The sequence below is a fragment of the Phacochoerus africanus genome, chromosome 5, assembly GCF_016906955.1.
Source record: "Phacochoerus africanus isolate WHEZ1 chromosome 5, ROS_Pafr_v1, whole genome shotgun sequence".
Taxonomy (NCBI): domain Eukaryota; kingdom Metazoa; phylum Chordata; class Mammalia; order Artiodactyla; family Suidae; genus Phacochoerus; species Phacochoerus africanus.
In genome coordinates this window covers 102,507,343-102,521,575 of record NC_062548.1, presented here as the reverse complement: position 1 = coordinate 102,521,575, position 14,233 = coordinate 102,507,343, and the positions used below count along the sequence as shown (strand labels likewise).

The 14,233-nt window shown below is 40.0% G+C and overlaps 1 protein-coding gene across 1 annotated transcript in view; it reads right to left on the bottom strand.

Annotated features, from left to right (window-relative positions):
- LOC125128129 (cytochrome c oxidase subunit 7A-related protein, mitochondrial) overlaps positions 1-14,233 on the bottom strand; it is a 63,717-nt gene that overhangs the window by 19,508 nt on the left and 29,976 nt on the right. The gene's annotated exons all lie outside the window — the stretch shown is intronic.

Below are 14,233 nucleotides of genomic sequence, written 5' to 3'. Positions count from 1 at the left end.
CTTGTTCACCCTAAAAGAATTTTAAAAAACGATGTGTACCCCTTTGTATTATGTAAGCTTAACATCTAAAGCTTTTCATTATAAGGGTAAGAAAGGCAAGACGACAGACTAGAAGGACTCAAACTCACCTCTCACGAAAACAGCAAAATTACAATGAACGGCTGAAAAACCACCAGTAAAACAGACCAGAAGCTACCAATAAAGATATCCTACAACCACAGACAAAGAAGCCACATCGAGATGGTAGGAGGGGCACTCTTGCAATACAAGCAATCCCATACCTGCCAGGAGTGACCCACAGCCTAGCCAATGACTATATCCCAGAGTCTCTGTAATAGGAGTGAAAGTTCTGAATCCCACATCAGGTTCCCCAGCCATGGGGATCTGGCATTGGGAGGAGGGGGAGGAGAAGGAGGAGCCCCTACAGCATTTGGCATTGAAGGCCAGGGGGGCTTGTGTGCAGGAGCTCCACAAGACTGGGGGAAAGAGAGCCTTCATTCTTGGAGCATGCACGCAGCGTTTCATGTGCACTAGGTCCCGGGGCAAAGAGGGAACGCCATAAGAATCTGGGTCAGACCCTACCTGCAAGTCTTAAAGGATATCCTGGGAAAGCAGGGGGTGGCTGCTGCTCACTGTGGAGAAAGGACATTGGGAGTGGAGGTCCTGGGAATAACAACTGGCATGAGCTCCCCTGGAAGCTGTCATTTTGGAAAAATCTGGCCCCACCCATCAGGGCTGAGAAGTACAGGCCAAACAAAAAGGGTGGGAACAAAGCTCCACCTCTCAAACAGGCTACCTAAAGTCCTCCCAGGCACAGATCCACCTCTAATCACACCCAGAGACAGAGCCCCACCCACCAGAAAAGAAGACTCAGCTCCATCTAGCAGTGGGCAGGCACCAGTCCCTCCCATCAGGAAGCCTGCCACGAGCCCCTTTATCAACGTGACCCCCAAGGGGGCAGACACCAGAAGCAAGACAGGCTACAACCCTGCAGCCTACAAAAAAGAGACCACACAAAAAAAACTATACAAAACAAAAAGGAAGAGAAAGAATGTATACCTGTATGTGTAACTGGGTCACCTTGCTGTACAGCAGAAAATTGAGAGAACACTGTAAACCAGCTATAACGGAAAAAACAAAAATTAAAAAAAAGAAGGAAAAGGCAGAGAAATATGACTCAGATAAGGGAATAAATCAAAACCCTAGAAAAACACTAAGTGAACTGGAGATAAGCAACTTCTATGAAAAAGACGTTAGAGTAATGACAGTAAAGATGATCCAAGATCTCAGAAAAAACTGGAGGTGAAGATCTACAAACTACAAGAAATGTTTCAACAAAGAAACAAAGATTTAAAAGTTAAACAAGGGTAGGATCAAGATGGCAGAGGAGTAAGATGAGGTGCTCACCTTATCCCACAAACACATCCAAAAAAACCACCTACATATAGAATGATTCACACAGAACATCTAAAGAACACTGGCAGAGACCCTAAACCTCCACAAAGGGCAAGAAACCTCTCCACATAACTGGGTAGAACAAAAGGGAAAAAAAAGAGAGAAAGAGAAAGGAATCAGGACGTGACTAGCACTCCTGAGAGGGAGCTGTGAAAGAGGAAAGGAACCCACCCCCTGGGAAGCCACCCAACTGATAGGGAGATCAGCCGATACAGAGGGACCTCAAAGCTTCAGAGAGGAGTTCCCATCGTGGCACAACAGAAAAAAAAAATCTGACCAGGAACCACAGGATTGCAGGTTTGATCCCTGACCTCGCTCAGTGGGTTAAGGATCCAGCATTGCCTTGAGCTGTGGTGTAGGTCAGACGCAGCTCGGATCTAGCGTTGCTGTGGCTCTGGCGTAGGCCAGCAGCTGTAGCTCCGATTAGACCCCTAGCCTGGGAACCTCCTTGTGCCACAGGTGCAGCCCTAAAGAGACAAAAACAACAACAACAACAAAAAAAAAAAACTTCAGAGAACAGTGCAGCAGCTGGAATGAGGAGGGCAAAGCAGAGAGCCACACAGACCTCTGGTACCACCTCCCAGGACACCACAGCCTGAGATGCTCAGAAGAGAGGATAATGGAAATCACCCACTGAGGAGAGCAGACAGAAAACCAACTGAAAAAATATGAAAGCCATGTAAGACATCTATGGGGTAACATAAATTGGGCCATTCTACACAAAATAGGGATTCCAAAGGGAGAAGAAAAAGAAAAGGGGATTGAAAAATATATTTGAAAAAATTATGACTGAAAACTTCCCAAATCTAAAGGAAACATATCAAGGTACAGGAAGAATAGAGGGCCCCAAACAAGCTGAACCCAAATAAGCCCACACAAAAACATAATAAAAATGGCAGAAGTTAAAAACAAAGAGGATTCTAAAGGCAGCAATAGAAAAACAAACAGTTAATTATAAGGGAACCCCCATAAGGCTTTCAACTGATTTTTCTACGGAAACACTACAGGCCAGAAGAGAGTGGCATGATATATTCAAAGTTCTAAAAGGGAAAATTTTACAGCCTAGAAGACTCTATCCAGCAAGAAATAAGGAATTTCTCCAAGAAACAAAAACCAAAAGAGTACAGCAATATCAAGCCCATTCTAAAAGAAATACTGAAAGGACTCCTCTAAATAAAAAAATAAGTAAGAAGAAATAGGATGGAGAAAATCACAATTGGAAAGTAATCACTATAAGCTAGGATACAGATTTAAAAGGGGGGAAAAAACCTATTTCGAAAGCAATGAAAAACAAAAGGAACAGCAAAAAGATAAATATGAAAATGTCTAAAAAGTACATTAAGATCAAAAAGTATGGGAAAGGAAAGTATGAAAATCTTTTTTTTTTTTTTTTTTTAAGAATATGTTTGAGTTGGAGTTCCCGTTATGGTGCAGTGGAAATGAATCCGACTAGGAACCATCAGGTTGCGGGTTCAATCCCTGGCCTTGCTCAGTGGGTTAAGGATCTGGTGTTGCCATGAGCTGTAGTATAGGTTGCAGATGCAGCTCAGATCCTGCGTGGCTGTGGCTGTGACTGTGGCCAGCAACTGTAGCTCCAACTGGACCCCTTACCTGGGAACCTCCATATGCCACAAATGCAGCCCTATGAAGGAAAAAAAAAAAAAAAAAAGAGGACATGTTTAAGTGTATACGACTATCAGGCTAAAGCAAGCAGAAACAGGTTAACATACTTGAAAAACAAAACCACCACAAATCAAAACCAAACAATACAGTCACAAAAATTATAAAGACAAAGACACAAGCATAAAATAAAAGGAAATCATCCAACCAAAAAAAAAGAGAAAGGAAAAACATAAAATAACTGGAAAACAAGGTTTAATATATATTTATCAATAATTACCTTAAATGGGAGTTCCTGTCATGGCTCAATGGTTAACAAATCCGACTAGGAACCATGAGGCTGCAGATTCGATCCCTGGCCTTGCTCAGTGGGTTAAGGATCCAGCGATGCCATAAGCTGTGGTGTAGGTTGCAGATGCGGCTCAGATCCCACGTTGCTATGGCCCTGACATAGGCTGGCGGCTACAGCTCTGATTAGACCCCTAGCCTGGGAACCTCCATATGCTGCAGGAGCGCCCCAAGAAATGGCAAGAAGACAAAAAATAATAATTAATTAATTAATTACCTTAAATGTCAATGGACTGAGTGGCCAAAAAAAAAAAAAAAATAGACTGGCAGAGTAGATTAAAAAAAAACAAGAGCCTACATATGCTGCCTACAAGAGACTGACCTTAGGGCAAAGAACACATAAACTGAAAGTGATGGGATGGAAAAAGATATTTCCTGCAAATGGAAAAGACAGGAAAGCAGGAGTTGCAATACTCATCTCAGGTTTTAAAACAAAGGCCAAAAAGACAAAAAGGATCCATTGTTTAATGATAAAAAATCCATTCAAGAAGAGGATATTACACTCATCAATATAGATGCCCCAATATAAAAGCACACAAATACATTAAAAAAAAAAATACTAACAGACATAAAAGGAGAAATTGATGGGAATACAAAAATAGTAGGAGACTTTAACACCCCACTCACATATTTGGACAGATCCTCTAGAAAGAAACCCAAAAAGGCAACAGAAATCCTAAAAGACATAATAGGAAGAAAAATTAAGCTTAACTGATATTTTCAAGAATTATATCCCAAAAAATTCAGAACATACATTCTTTTCAAGTGCACATGAACATTCTCAACGACTGACAACATACTGGGGCACAAAACTAAGCTCAACAAATTTAAGAGTATAGAAATTATTTCAGGAGTTCCCGTCGTGGCGCAGTGGTTGACGAATCCGACTAGGAACCATGGGGTCGCGGGTTCGGTCCCTGCCCTTGCTCAGTGGGTTAACGATCCGGCGTTGCCGTGAGCTGTGGTGTAGGTTGCAGACGCAGCTCAGATCCCATGTTGCTGTGGCTCTGGCATAGGGTGGTGGCTACAGCTCCGATTCAACCCCTAGCCTGGGAACCTCCATATGCCGCGGGAGCAGCCCAAGAAATAGCAACAACAACAACAAAAAGACAAAAAAAAAAGAAATTATTTCAAGTATCTTCTCTGACCACAATGGCATGAAACTAGAAATCAACCATAGGGCAAGAAATGAGAAAAAACTGACTACATGGAGACTAAACATGCTATTAAAAAAACCAATGGGTCAAGAAGGAAATCAAAAGGAAATTTAAAAATACCTCAAGACAAATGATAATGAAAACACAACCATTCAAAATCTATGGGATGCCACAAAAGCATTGCTTTTAGAGGGAAGTTCATAGCAATACAGGCCCTTTCTCAAAAAAAGAAGAAAAATCTCAAATCAAAAACTTAACCCACCACCTAAAAGAATCAGAAAAAGAGAGCAAACAAAACCTGAAGTCAAAAGAAAGAAAATCATAAAGATCAGAGAGCAAATCAATAAAATAGAGATTCAGAAAAGAAAAAAAATTCAATGAAACCAAGAGATGGTTCTTCGAAAGGGTAAACAAAATTGACAAAACTTTGGCCAGACTCATCAAAAAGAGAGAAAGAATGCAAACAAAATAAGAAATCTCAACAGATACCTCAGAAATACAAAAAAACCATAAGAGGATACCATGAACAATTACATACAAATAAACCTGACAACCTAGAAGAAATGGAAAACTTTCTAGAGACATACAGCCCACCAAAACTGAACCAAGAAGAGATATATCAAATAAACAGACTGATCACTAGAAACAAAATTAAATATGTAATAGAATCACTCCCTACAAACAAAAGTCCAGGACCAGACTGCTTCACAGGTGAATTCTAAAAAACATACAAAGAACTCATACCCATCCTTCTTAAACTTCTTCAAATGGCTGAAGAAAAAGGAACACTCCCAAAGACTTTCCATGAAGCCACCATCACCGTAATACCAAAACCAGACAAGGATACTACCAAAAAAGAAAATTATAGGCCAATATCTTTGATGACTACAGACATAGAAATTCTCAAAAAAAATTCAGCCAACTGAATCCAACAACACATAAAAAAGATCGTACACCACGACCAAGTGGGATTCATCCCAGGTTCACAAGTTTAGTCCAACAAATGCAAATCAAAGTCATACAAAAAAAAAAAGTCGAAAACCACATGATCTCAATAGATGCAGAAAAATCATCTGACAAAATCCAACATCCATTCATGATAAAAACTCTCACCAAAGTGGGTATAGAGGGAACATATCTTAATGTAATAAAAGCCATTTATGAGAAACCCACAGCCAATATAATACTCAATAGAGAAAAGCTGAAAGCCTTCCCACTAAAATCTGGAACAAGACAAGGATGCCCACTCTCACCACTTTTATTCAACATAGTTTTGGAAGTCCTAGCCACAGCAATCAGACAAACAAAAGAAATAAAAAGTATTCAAATTGGAAGAGAAGAGGTGAAACTGTCATTCTATGCTGATGACATGATACTACATACAGAAAACCCTAAGGACTCCACACAAAAACTACCTGAACTGATCAATGAATTCAGAAAAGTAGCAGGATACAAGGTTAACATCTAGGAATTGGTTGCATTTCTGTATACTAACAATGAAATATTAGAAAAGGAATATCAAAATACAATACCTTTTAAAATCACAGCCCCAAAAATTAAATACCTAGGAATAAACCTGACCAAGGAGGTGACTTATATGCTGAGAATTATAAAACATTAATTAAGGAAATTAAACAGGATTCAAAGAAATGGAAAAATAGTCCATGCTCCTGGATTGGAAGAATTAACATTGTTAAAATGGCCACATTGCCCAAAACAATCAACAGATTCAATGCAATCCCTATCAAATTACCCTTATCAAATTACCATATTTTTCACAGAACTAGAACAAACAAAAATTTATATGGAACCATAAAAGATCCAGAATTGTCAAAGTAATCCTGAGAAACAAAAACTAAGCAGGAGGCATTCCCATTGTGGTGCAGTGGTTAACAAATCAGACTAGGAACCATGAGGTTGTGGGTTCGATCCCTGCCTTGCTCTGTGGGTTAAGGATCTGGCATTGCCGTGAGCTGTGGTGTAGGTTACAAATGCGGCTTGGATCCCATGTTGCTGTGGCTGTGGTTACAGCTCCGATTAGACCCCTAGCCTGGGAACCTCCATATGCTGCAGAAGCAGCCCTAAAAAAGGCAAAAAGACCAAAAAAAATTTAAAAATAAAGCAGGAGGAGTTCCCGTCGTGGCTCAGTGGTTAATGAATCCGACTAGGAACCATGAGGTTGCCGGTTTGATCCCTGGCCTTGCTCAGTGGGTTAAGGATCTGGTGTTGCCATGAGCTGTGGTATAGGTTGCAGACGAGGCTCGGATCCTGTGTTGCTGTGGCTCTGGCATAGGGTGGTGGCTACAGCTCCGATTCGACCCCTAGCCTGGGAACCTCCATATGCCATGGGAGCGGCCTAGAAAAAGACAAAAAGATGAAAATAAATAAATAAATAAATAAAGTGGGGGGGTAGGGAGGAGATTAAACAAGCACAGATGAAAAACACAATAACCTAAATGAAATATTCACTAGAAGGAATCAATAGCATAATACAGGAGGCAGAAAAAGAAATAAGTGAGGTGGAAGACAAACTGGTGGAAATCACTGACATGTAACTGGATAAAGAAAAGAGAATGAGGAAGTTCCCATTGTGGCTTAGTGGTACCAAGACTGCCTAGTATCAATGAGGATACGGGTTTGATCCCTGGCCTCGCTCATTGGGTTAAGGATTTGCCGTTGCTGTGAGCTGTATGGTATAGGTCACAGATGCAGCTCGGATCTGACGTTGCTGTGGCGGCAGTGTAGGCTGGCAGCTGCCACTCTGATTCAACGCCTAGCCTGGGAACTTCCATATGCCACAGATGTGGCCCTAAAGAAGCAAAAGAAAAAGAAAAAGAAAGAAAGAAAGAACAAGAATGAAAAGAAATTAGGACAATCTTAAAAAACTCTGGAACAACTTTGAACGCACCAACATTTGCATTATAGGGGTACCAGAAGGACAAGGAAGAGAGAAAGGGCTAAAGAGAGTATCTGAAGAGATAATAGCCAAGAACTTCCCTAACAGAGGAAAAGAATCACTCACTCAAATCCAGTAAGCACAACAAACACAATATAGAATAAACCCAAGGAGGAACACCTGGAGACACATATTAATCAAACTGACAAAATTAAAGACAAAGAGAAAATACTGAAAGCAGCTAGGGAAAAGAAACCAACAACATACAAGGGAACCCTGATAGGGCCACTGGCTGATTTTTCAGCAGAAACTCTGCAGGGAATGACCAAAAACTTGAAGGAAACCCTAAACAAAACCAAAAGACAACCCATAGAATGGGAGAAAATACATGCAAATGAAGCATCTGACACGGGTTTAATCTCCAAAATATATAAACACCTCCTGAAGCTCAATACCAAAAAGACCAAACAACCCCATAGAAAAATCAGCAGAAGATCTAAACAGACAATTCTCCAAAGAAAATACAGATGGCCAGAAAACATATAAAAAGATGTTCAACATCACTAATTACTACAGAAATGCAAATCAAAACTACTATGAGGTACTACCTTACACTAGCCAGAATGGCCATCATCAAAAAATCTACCAACAATAAATGCCAGAGAGGGTGTGAAGAAAAGGAACCCTCTTATACTCTTGGTGGGGATGTAAACTGGTGTAACCAATATGGAAAACAGTATGGAGGTTCCTCAAAAAACTAAAAACAGAACTACCACTACTGGGCATCTATCCAGAGAAAAATATAATTCAAAAAAATACATGCACCCCACTATTCACTGTGGCACTACTTACAATGGCCAAGACATGGAAGTAACCTAAATGTCTACTGACAGAGGAAAAGATAAAGAAGATGTGGTACATATATAAAATGGAGTATTACTCAGCCATAAAAAAGAATAAAATAATACCATTTGCAGCAACATAGATGGACCCAGAGATTATCATACTAGATGAAATTAGACAGTGAAAAATAAACATCATATGATATCACATGTGGAATATAAAAAAAAAAAAAAGATACAAATGAATTTATTTGCCAAACAGAAACAGACTAACACACTTTGAAAACAAACTTTTGATTACCAAAGGGGACAGATAGTAGGTGGAGGGGTAGACTGGGGGTTTGGGACTGGCATATGCACACTGGGGTATATGGAATGACTGGCCAAGGAGGACCTGCTGTATAGCACACAGAACTCTATCCAATATTCCATGATGGTATATGTGGGAAAAGAATCTGAAAAAGAATGGATGTGTGTACATGTGTAACAGAATCACTCTGTTGTAGAGCAGAAAGCATCACAACATTGTATATCAACCATGATTCAATGAAACTTTAAAAAATGAAAAAAAAAATGCCTTTCATTTTAAGTTTCAATATTGCAAAGAATATAGTTTCTGGCATATTGTAAATAATAGCTTAAACTTTTAAGTCACTCTTATAAATGTACCCATTAGATTGTAAATTTCATTGCAATTTGACACCTACCTTCATCTAGTTTAAAACACAAATGTCTATTTAAGTCAGAAATTTCTTCTTGAACTTGTATCTCCACTACAGTCCTCCATCTATAATTTTCCCCCCCAAGTTTTACCATAATGTAACATATTTTTAGGCTTGGAAGTGTTTTTTTTTTTTTTTTTTTTTGCTTTTCTGGGCTGCATCTGCAGAATACGGTAGGGGTCAAATCAGAGCTGTAGCTGCTGGCCTATACCATAAGCACAGCAATGCCAGATCCGAGCCACATCTGCAACCTACACCACAGTTCACGGCAATGCCAGATCCTTAACCCATTGAGTGAGGCGAGGAATTGAACTCACGCCCTCATGGACACTAGTCAGGTTCTTAACCCACTAAGCCACAATGAGAACTCCTTGAAAGTCTCTTATTGATCACACTTATAATTCTCTGTAATATACTAAATTTGGTTAAATTTCCTATGACCATAAGCTCTAATTGTTTTTAAAATTTTTATCCTAGATTGTAGGATTATGATTGTTGTTAGCCATATTGCAAAACAACAAAATATAAATACTGATTATTAAACATGAGCAAAATTTCACTAGAAATGCATCCCAATTACAGAGAGAGTGTGGGTTCCTATCTCCACGGATGAATCCTGCTTCCTGCTAAGGCAGTTTCAGCACCAACTGCATTCCTGTTTTTCATTTTTATAGACATTGAGCCCTGAGAAACCTTGTTCTCATAAATAAATAGATGGCAATGGCAATGGAAGTTCGGTAATAGCAACATCTCTGAATTACTTGAACTCCCAACCTGTACACCAAAGTGATGCAGTAACCTATTATCGAAATTATTTTTAATGATCAACTGACAGCTCAACTGCTTCCTCCTTCGATTTTGTTAAAAGCACTTAGAAAACTTTTAAATTGTAAAAGGATTTGTTCCCCCTAATCATTAGAGTCATATTCTCAACAGTTATATTTAGAATTATCCCTATGGCATCCCAGAGAGCAGAGCAGCACATCTTGGTCCTGACCTGAATGGGTGAGGGTTTGCTCTCCTTTTGTAGATTGGAAAAGGATTTAAGGGGCCCCTTAAGCTAGGTGTATTCTCAGGCAGCTCAGCTTTAGGAAGTATAGTGGAAGCTGAGATCTAAAAACTGATTCCCTTAAAACTATCCTTGCTTGGGTACTCCATGGAGTCTTCCTACCCCCAGGGCTATGTGAGCTCAGACCACTGTGGTGAAGACTAACCACTGACCTGGAAGCAGTGAGGAGAGTGACTGTCCCTCCACTGACAGCATCTCATCCAGACAGCACTGACAAGGAGGATGGTCCTCTGAGTAAACAATCCAACCTGGCAAGGGTTCAAAGTACCATGCTTAGAAGGAATAATCCTAAGAACATGGTGAAAGACTCTGAGCCTTCAGTGAAGACCCAGGAACAGGCCACCCTGAGCTCCTGCACTGCATCTCCCCACACAGGCTGGCACCAAACAGGCGATTGGCCCAGTAGGGGACACCTGACCCAAAAGGGGCCAATGATAGTCTCCCTTCTGGTTTTGGTGGCTAGACAACCATTTCCTACATATGGACAAGACACAGACATTAACTCTGTTTCTGTGGACCAGCTTTAACAGCTGCACAGCCAACAGAAGGACAGAAAGGACAGTCACCTTGGTCCCAAAGATAGGCCTTGTGAGGCCCAGCTCTATTCAGATTCCAGAAAGGCCCCCTTTCTTCACTGGCTGGTTTTAATAAATTTCTAGAGATTTGCAATCAGAAGATGTTGGGCTCAAACAGGAATCAGTAGAGCCTGTTTCTGAGGAAGTCAGCCTGATGGATGAATAACATTTACAGCATTATCAAAAAGCACCTGGGTTTAAATAGGGCAAGAATATGATTAGATAGTTCACAAAAAGGAAATATAACTTACCTTTAAAAATGAAAAGATTTAAAATATTTTAAATATAAATTTTAAATTAAAGAAAGATATTCAACATCACTAAGTACACTGGAAAAGCAATTTAAACCAAAGAAATCTTATCACTTAACAGACTGACAAAAGGGAGGACTGTTGCAAAACATGTTTCTTTGAAAACTCCATCTTGTCCTTCTTTACTTTATCCCATCTTCTTGTCCTACTTTATCCCATCTTCCTACTTGGAAAAACAATCACTGTGCTGGTAAATGACTTAAGCTTAAGAACAAAGATCTAAAGGCATAAGTGACTTAAGCTTAAGAACTGTTATATGCCTAGAGGTCAGAGTAAGAGCTTAACCTTTTACCACCTAAGTGGCTTTTTAAATAGTAAAAGAACTTATATAATAGTAAATAAACCCTGTATCATCCACCCATGGCCACTCCTCACTTGATCTCATCTAAAGAGCACAATAAAAGCAGTGTGGTTTCTTGAGGCAGGGCTCTTGGTCCCTGAGACCTTGAGTGTTCCCCCCCCTTCCTCCCCCCCCCCCCCCCCCCCCCCCGCCCCGTGCCCACCTTTACTTAAGATAAATGTCCCTGTGTCTTGTTTTATGTTAACTTTTTTTCCTTAAGTTCCACAGCACCCATTCTTCAGCCCCATCCTGCTGAGCTGGTCTCGGCAGAGGACGAACGGGCACCCTCATCATGGCTAAACGCAACTTACGGAAGCATCATCTCTTGTAATGAGGAACAGCTATCAAAGTCGGAGATGCACATTCTCTTTGCTTTAAAAGTCTCACCTCTAGAAATTACTCTACAAATACTGAGCAATATGTAACATGATGTATAAAGAAGATTATACATTTAAGGCAATGTTTACAGAAGCAAAAAATTTAAATCACCAAAAGGAGACTAAAGAAACTATAATGTATTCATAAAATGAAACACAATTCAGAAAAATGAGATCAAGAATAATCTCCCAACTATTTGAGAAGTAGGAATGTATAGTACCAGCTAGGCAAAAATAAAATGTTCAGAGAAGGAAAACACATCTATATATAAATGAATGGAACATACCTGAAAGTCAGCAGAAGAAACTGGAATGGAGAAAATACAAGGTAAACATGGAAATCATCCTATGTCAGAAAGTAATGCCCAGGAATTCCCATCGTGGCTCAGCAAAGACGAATCTAACTAGTATCCACGAGAATGTAGGTTCAATCCCTGGCCTCGCTCAGTGGGTTAAGGATCCAGAATTGCTGTGAGCTGTGGTGTAGGTTGCCAGTGCAGTTTGGATCTGACGTGGCTGTGGCTGTGGTGTAGGCCAGCGGCTGCAGCTCCAATTCAACCCCTAGCCTGGGAACCTCCATATGCTGAGGGTAAGGCTCTAAAATAAAAGTAATGCTCAAAGACTGATAGGGGCTCATCAGCAAGACACAGAAGCCAAATTTCAGCCGAATTTGAGAATCAGCATGAATAATGACATAGCTGTTCATTACACTGAATGAGAAAATTACACTAAAACCCCTTAAAAGGGGAGTACTCTTTACTGAAATATGTCAACAATGTAGGAGGAATGAGAGACAATCACTTTTTTACAACCACTGTAGTAATAAATGCTTCAGTCAAGAATCACCAATGAACACTTCACTGACTGCCAAACTACTGAGAACACAACAGTCCCAATCTAAACATGACCCCACAGACTGCTTACTAATTACAAAGGGGAAAGGGTATCTTTCTAAGGGAGAAACCTGGTAGACAACATTAATTAACCAACTTCAAACCTCTAATAATGGGACGAACTGGTATCAAGAGCTGCCTGACAAAATAAGGATACAACATACTATGTTGAAGAATTCCTGACAAAAATGCTTAACCTGAATCCTGCCATGAGGAGATAGATCCAAGGTGGAGGACATTTTACAACACCCTGCCCTGCGTGGCAAATAGGGCAGTGTCACAAAGAACACTGCAGACGGTTCTGGATAGAAGGAGACTAAAGGGATGTGACGAATTAATGCAGTGTGTAACCCCTGAGTGGATCACGCACCCAAAATAAAAGCAAAAACCACCTGTAATTTCTGGTGGGAATGTAAAAACTGGAAGAGACGATCTGCAAACAGTTTGGCAGTTCCTCAAAAAGTCTGGCATGGAGTTACCATATGACCCAGCAATTTCAATCCTAGGTATATATCCAAGAGAAATGAAAATATATGTCCATACAAAAACTTGTACACCAATGTGAAAGAAACATAATAGTGTTTAAGTCAAAAGTTGGGAATACCCCAAATATCCATTAACTGATGAATGGACAAACAAAATGTAGTATATCTATGCAATGGAATATTATTTAGCATAAAAAGGAAAGAAGTATTAATATATACTACAAATGGATGAACCTGGAAGTCATCACACTGAGAGAAGTTCAACACAGAAGATTACATACTATATGACTGTATTTATACAAAATGTCCAAAAAAGAAAACAGATTAGTGGTTACCTAGGGCTTGGTAGTGCGGGGAGAGAAGGAAGATGACTGCTAATGGGCACAGAGTTTCCTTTTAGGGTCATGAAAATGTTTTAAATTGAGTGTGGCAATAGCTGCACAACTACTTTCAATGGTTAAAAAAAAACTGACTTGTACACTTTGCATAAGCGAATTGGAGTTCCCATTGTGGCTCAGCAGGTTAAGAACCCAACACTGTCTCTGTGAGGATGCAGGTTCAATCCCTGACCTCACTTGGTGGGTTAAGGATCTGGTTTGGATCCAGTGTTGCTGTGGCTGTGACACAGGACTGCACCTGCACCTCCAACTTGACTTCTAGCATGGGAATGTCCATGTGCCACTCTCATGGCTGTAAAAAGAAAAATAAAAAATAAGTAGCTGAATGTTGGTATGTGGATTATATCCCAATAAAGCTGTTATTTTTAGGATGTTCCCTTGTGCTACAGCAGGTTAAGTATTCAGTGTCACCTAAGCTGTGGCACAGGCTGCAACTGCAGCACGGGTTTATTCCTGGCCCAGGAATTTCCACATGCTGCAGGTGCCAGTTATTTTCAAAAACCCAACTATAAAGGACATACTGGGATACCTAGGATATAATTATTGTGATAGACTATTTATTAGAGAGCAGTATTGTTATCAGTATTAAATTGAGCATAATAACTGTATTATGACTATGAAGGAAAACGTCCCTATTCTTAGGAGATAGTGGCTAGTGTATTTATGGTTGAATTACCATAATTCCATAGCTTAATCTTAAACAATCCAGGAGAACCCAGGCATGTGTGTGTATATACATTCACTG